Below are 6,156 nucleotides of genomic sequence, written 5' to 3' on the forward strand. Positions count from 1 at the left end.
TTATTGCAGATGTCATAATATATATCTGAAGTTATCTTATTGCACTTAGACACAAAATATTGTTTTTCTCTCTATGCATATTTATTTTATTATATTTTCAAACAGTGGCTATATGTTTGAAGAAACGAATTCTTTAATCTGGGAATTTAATGTGAATTGATATAGAGTAAACCCATGGACAATACTTTCTAGAGATAGATTTAATCAGATATCAGGCTGTGTGCTGTGTGCTGTGTCTTTCATTCATAATGAGTTCCTTACTGACGCACACACACACACTACAGTCCTACTACTACTACTGCTATGATCTACGTTGATTTTAGGTTCACAAAATTATATTGCTACAATCATACTAGCCTCATCCCAGATCTGTTTGTGCCATCATGTCAACAGACAGACTGGTAGCCCGGCTACAATAGTCTACAGAACACAGACAGACTGGTGCCCGGCTACAATAGTCTACAGGACACAGACAGACTGGTGCCCAGGCTACAATAGTCTACAGGACACAGACAGACTGGTGCCCAGGCTACAATAGTCTACAGGACACAGACAGACTGGTGCCCAGGCTACAGGACACAGACAGACTGGTGCCCAGCTACAATAGGACACAGACAGACTGGTGCCCAGCTACAATAGTCTACAGGACACAGACAGACTGGTGCCCAGGCTACAGGACACAGACAGACTGGTGCCCAGGCTACAGGACACAGACAGACTGGTGCCCAGGCTACAATAGTCTACAGGACACAGACAGACTGGTAGCCCGGCTACAATAGTCTACAGGACACAGACAGACTGGTAGCCCGGCTACAATAGTCTACAGGACACAGACAGACTGGTGCCCAGGCTACAATAGTCTACAGGACACAGACAGACTGGTGCCCAGGCTACAATAGTCTACAGGACACAGACAGACTGGTGCCCAGCTACAATAGGACACAGACAGACTGGTGCCCAGCTACAATAGTCTACAGGACACAGACAGACTGGTGCCCAGGCTACAGGACACAGACAGACTGGTGCCCAGGCTACAGGACACAGACAGACTGGTGCCCAGGCTACAGGACACAGACAGACTGGTGCCCAGGCTACAGGACACAGACAGACTGGTGCCCAGGCTACAATAGTCTACAGGACACAGACTGGTGCCCAGGCTACAGGACACAGACAGACTGGTAGCCCGGCTACAATAGTCTACAGGACACAGACAGACTGGTAGCCCGGCTACAATAGTCTACAGGACACAGACAGACTGGTGCCCAGGCTACAGGACACAGACAGACTGGTACCCAGGCTACAATAGTCTACATGGATTTTAGTACCACTCAGTGTCAAGGGTTATTAGGCTGAATTGTTTGTGAAAACACCTAAATATATATTTTAAATGCTATAAACTATTTTCAATCACCACAATCGTGTGTTCTTGTCTGTGGATTTTGTTCAACAGCAACAACAAAAAAGACATCTCTTTCACCAAGTCAGTTTTATTGAGGACAGTTGGGTCAGAGACACATTTAACCAAACATGACTTATTAGATACAGGAAGAGGCATCCCAGGATGAAAAACATATTTAATGGAAAAGCTAAATGTGTATATTTTAGTACAGAAGCTTGTGAGTGGCTACACAAAGCAACAACATGACATCTCATTGGGTGTCCATCTCTGTGACTTCCTGATTCAGAGAAACAAGACACACCCCATCCATACAGGGAGGTTTTTAAAGCTAGAAATGTTTCAAATGATAGTTTCATACATTCTACCCCCTGAGCAACAAGCAGTAACACGTAGACAGCATCCACTCCCATTTTAAACACACAGAACATTATATTTTATTACATCCTATATTATTATTAGTACCATTCAGGGAAAAAGTAAGAACCCAAAGCAAGTGAATCAACCCTTACATGTATTTTGTAACATAAAACACTTCCCCCTTCATCACAGAACAAGGTTACTTTCAGGGTTAGGCTCAGTTCCATTTCAATTCAGTCAATCCTGGAAGTAAACTGACGTTCCAATTACAAATGTCTCAATTTAAAAGTGTATTTCAGTTTACTTCCTAAATACTCCTGGATGGCAAAAGTACTGAACTGAACAGCCAACTAATAATATTCTTCTCTTTCACTTTTCCTCATTTCCAAACCCAGTTTATTTTTAAAGAAGCACCTAGCTCTGGGCAGTAGGTAAATCTGTAAGGATTGGATAGGTATAAACATGGTGAATACTTCACCTAGCCTAATCAGAGGACAAGGTGGAGGTGTTATTTACCATATTGCGTTGCTACTCCCATCTATCCAACCGTTTCAGATCTACTACATTTGCCCGAGGACCTAGGAGGGTAGTTGGGGCTAAATATTAGTTTGTTTGGCATTAAGTCTATGACACTATATCATTGGCTAGAACTGAATGGGCTGAGGTGTATTACCGGTACCTGAGCAGTAGAAAGAGACCTATTTAATAAGGTCAGACCACACAGGTCCCAGCTACACAGAGAGACATCTTTAATAAGGTCAGACCACACTGAGGTCCCAGCTACACAGAGACCTCTTTAATAAGGTCAGACCACACTGAGGTCCCAGCTACACAGAGACCTCTTTAATAAGGTCAGACCACACTGAGGTCCCAGCTACACAGAGACCTCTTTAATAAGGTCAGACCACACTGAGGTCCCAGCTACACAGAGACCTCTTTAATAAGGTCAGACCACACTGAGGTCCCAGCTACACAGAGAGACATCTTTAATAAGGTCAGACCACACTGAGGTCCCAGCTACACAGAGACATCTTTAATAAGGTCAGACCACACTGAGGTCCCAGCTACACAGACATCTTTAATAAGGTCAGACCACACTGAGGTCCCAGCTACACAGAGACCTCTTTAATAAGGTCAGACCACACTGAGGTCTCAGAGTAAGGCACAAAGCTTCACCCAACAGGGTATAAACGACTACGTGCTGTTCATCAACATACGTATGACAGTATTTGAGTGCATCCATAAATGTATAGTACCCTACTTTTGACTGGCTCCTACGACTGAGTAGTCTGCCCTTACTTTTAACTGGGGGAAAAAGAAGGGCCCTATATAGGGAATGGGTTGGTATTTAAGACACAAGCCTGTCATCACAGAATGAACCAACCAATACATAGGGGTGAGAATGATCAACCAGGTATTCAAACCCACATACCCAGGCCATTGAGTGCCTTTAGAGACTGTGTTAGCCCACTGAGTTAAAGCCAAGGCATTACCCTAGGGAGCTAACGCGAGTCTTCAGATCTCAGGCAAGGTTATTCACCATGCAGGGATTGTAACCCCAGTGGTTTACCCTTGGGGGTAATTGGCCCATCCACAGGGACTACTTGAGAAGACTCATGAGACCACAGGCTTACTGGTCAAAGACTCATGAGATCACAGGCTTACTGGTCAAAGACTCATGAGACCACATGTGTAACAGTATAACTTTAAACCGTCCCCTCGCCCCGACACGGGCGCGAACCAGGGACCTTCTGCACACATCAACAACGGTCGCCCACGAAGCATCGTTACCCATCGCGCCACAAAGGCCGCGGGCCTTGCAGAGCAAGGGGAAACCCTACTTCAGGTCTCAGAGCAAGTGACGTAACCGATTGAAATGCTATTAGCGCGTACCCGCTAACTAGCTAGCCATTTCACATCCGTTACACATGCTTACTGGTCAAAGACTCATGAGGGGGTATAGGGCAGAGCATGGAGTACATTACATGGTGGTGTTCTGTACAGGTTGTGAACCACTGGTTTATCCTAGCCAAATAACTTCTGTTACACTTGCGCCTGCAATATACAATGTCTTAAACACTTGTCATCTTGAATGTGTTAAAAACCCTGAGATTCCAAACCACAGTGGCATTCATAGGGTTGAAAAATTCAATTCCGGTAACTAAAAAAAAAAAAAAAAAAGGATTTCCAGAATTCCTGGTTGGAATGTTGTATTTCTTGTTTATTCCTGCTTGATTCTGTGAATCTTCTAACCCTGATTTATGGAAAATGTGGGAACTTTGAGAAAGTTAGCGGAATTTTGCAGCCCTAGTCCTTCACAGGTAAGGCCGTTGCATAACAAAAATACATCTTGACTCCCCTCTGTGCAACATACGTGGCTGTCTGAGTTCATATCCAAATATCAACATGTCCACGTACAACTATAAAATACGGCTTCAATCTCCACGTGGATTACTCATGGATTGTTCATTCATTCAAGACTTCTACTGGTAAGAAAATCCTACTGTATTGCTATAGTTTAAACACATTATAGTTCGAGAAGGCATCATTAACTTTGGTAATCTAACTCTGTTATAATATCAGCCTAGCCATGTTGAAGATCTCTATCAGCCTAGCCATGTTGAAGCTCTCTATCAGCCTAGCCATGTTGAAGCTCTCTATCAGCCTAGCCATGTTGAAGCTCTAAAGGTGAGCGCAGACTAGCGTTCAGTCAGGTTTCTACCAGGCTGACATGCCACCATCAGTAGCACCCTCAACACCATAGACTAGGATAGACGGCTCTTGTTCCACGAAGCCGGTTTAAGCATGGGCAGAGCGAGCCATTGAGGACTTTCACCATTTTGAAGTAGACAAGTGGCTGGTACTTGATATCGGTCAGGAAAGGATTACAGAATTCCATCCAGGTCAGTAGGACTGATCAGCCAATGAATTATACTATACTAACATTACATAACTGCAGGTGCCAGTAAATCACCAACCTTGTCTTTATACCTGTTCAGACAACACCCTCCAGGGGGCAGTAAATCACCAACCTTGTCTTTATACCCGTTCAGACAACACCCTCCAGGTGTCAGTAAATCACCAACCTTGTCTTTATACCTGTTCAGACAACACCCTCCAGGGGGCAGTAAATCACCAACCTTTGCTTTACCGTTGAAGAAGAAATTGACTACTTTAAAATTGAAAAATCACTCAATGGCACTGCCCATGCTGTCACAGAAGCCCTCTCTATGCCGAACACATTCCTCAACCTAACCAATCACCCACAGATCTAGGATCAGATTACCCTAACCCCAATCCCCACCCTTAACCATTAGAGGGACAACATCTGATCCTGGACCTGCAGTAAAAAAGTGCAAAGTATATCTATTCCTTACCAAACCTTCTACGCCAACTTTCCTTCTGCCTCCTGACTAGTCCCAAGATGTCCTGTTTTTCCCAGAAATCCTGGCTGAAGGATTCCAGATTCCCTGCTTACTACACCCTGATTCTGGGAATCTTCCAACCAGGATTTCTGTAAAAACAGGGTATTTTTTGGGAAAGTTACCTGAATTTAGCAACCCTACTCCTGACCATCTTAACCCTCCTTCCACTTCCTGTCCTTAACCAGTAGGTGTCACTGTTCACAGTATTATTATTCAAACATTGGTAGACAAAACAAGGGGGTGTATTCAAGTGAAGTAAAATATATTTTTAAATATAATCATCATTATTGTGTGGATAAACATTCATTCCAGTAAGACTTCTTCCTCCATAAAACAACAAAAGGAACAAAAACAGAACACATCAAATGTAACAACAAAACACGTGCCGTCCTGTAGCGAGACACTGTGGTTACGTCTCAAATGGCACCCTATTCCCTACATAGTGCACTACTTTTGACCAGAGACCTATAGACCCAGGTCGCACCCTGTTCCCTAGATAGTGCACTACTTTTGACCAGAAATGGGTCCGCTACAGGTTAGTCCCAACAGGAAGTGCCAGAGCCATAAGCCCCGCTCCTAGAAGCTTCGCTCAGTGCTCGATAAGAGACCCCCAGGGCAAAGCATCCTGGGTAAAGCGCAGAGGAAGGAGTACCGTTGATCCGTGACGTCATCAAAGCTCCTCAATGGCGCTCTAGAAAAGTTGATATCAACACTGACGTTCCATGACGTTCCATTGCATTAAAGGGTGAGGTTCTGTCTCAATGACATTCTAGAACAGTTCTAGAACTCTAGACTCACATCCGTGATGTCCAGTGATCTGGTCCATTCCATTCCAGAGTGAGAGCTGTACGCAAGCACATTAAACCCCATTGAAAGCTGAAAGCTGGGATACAAGCCTGGTGACCTAGGGAGACTGTGCTGGGCAGGGACATATTACCACCATTCGGTGTCTAGTGAATACGACCCTGATAGATA

This window comes from Salvelinus namaycush, unplaced genomic scaffold (genome assembly GCF_016432855.1).
Source record: "Salvelinus namaycush isolate Seneca unplaced genomic scaffold, SaNama_1.0 Scaffold131, whole genome shotgun sequence".
Lineage (NCBI taxonomy): Eukaryota > Metazoa > Chordata > Actinopteri > Salmoniformes > Salmonidae > Salvelinus > Salvelinus namaycush.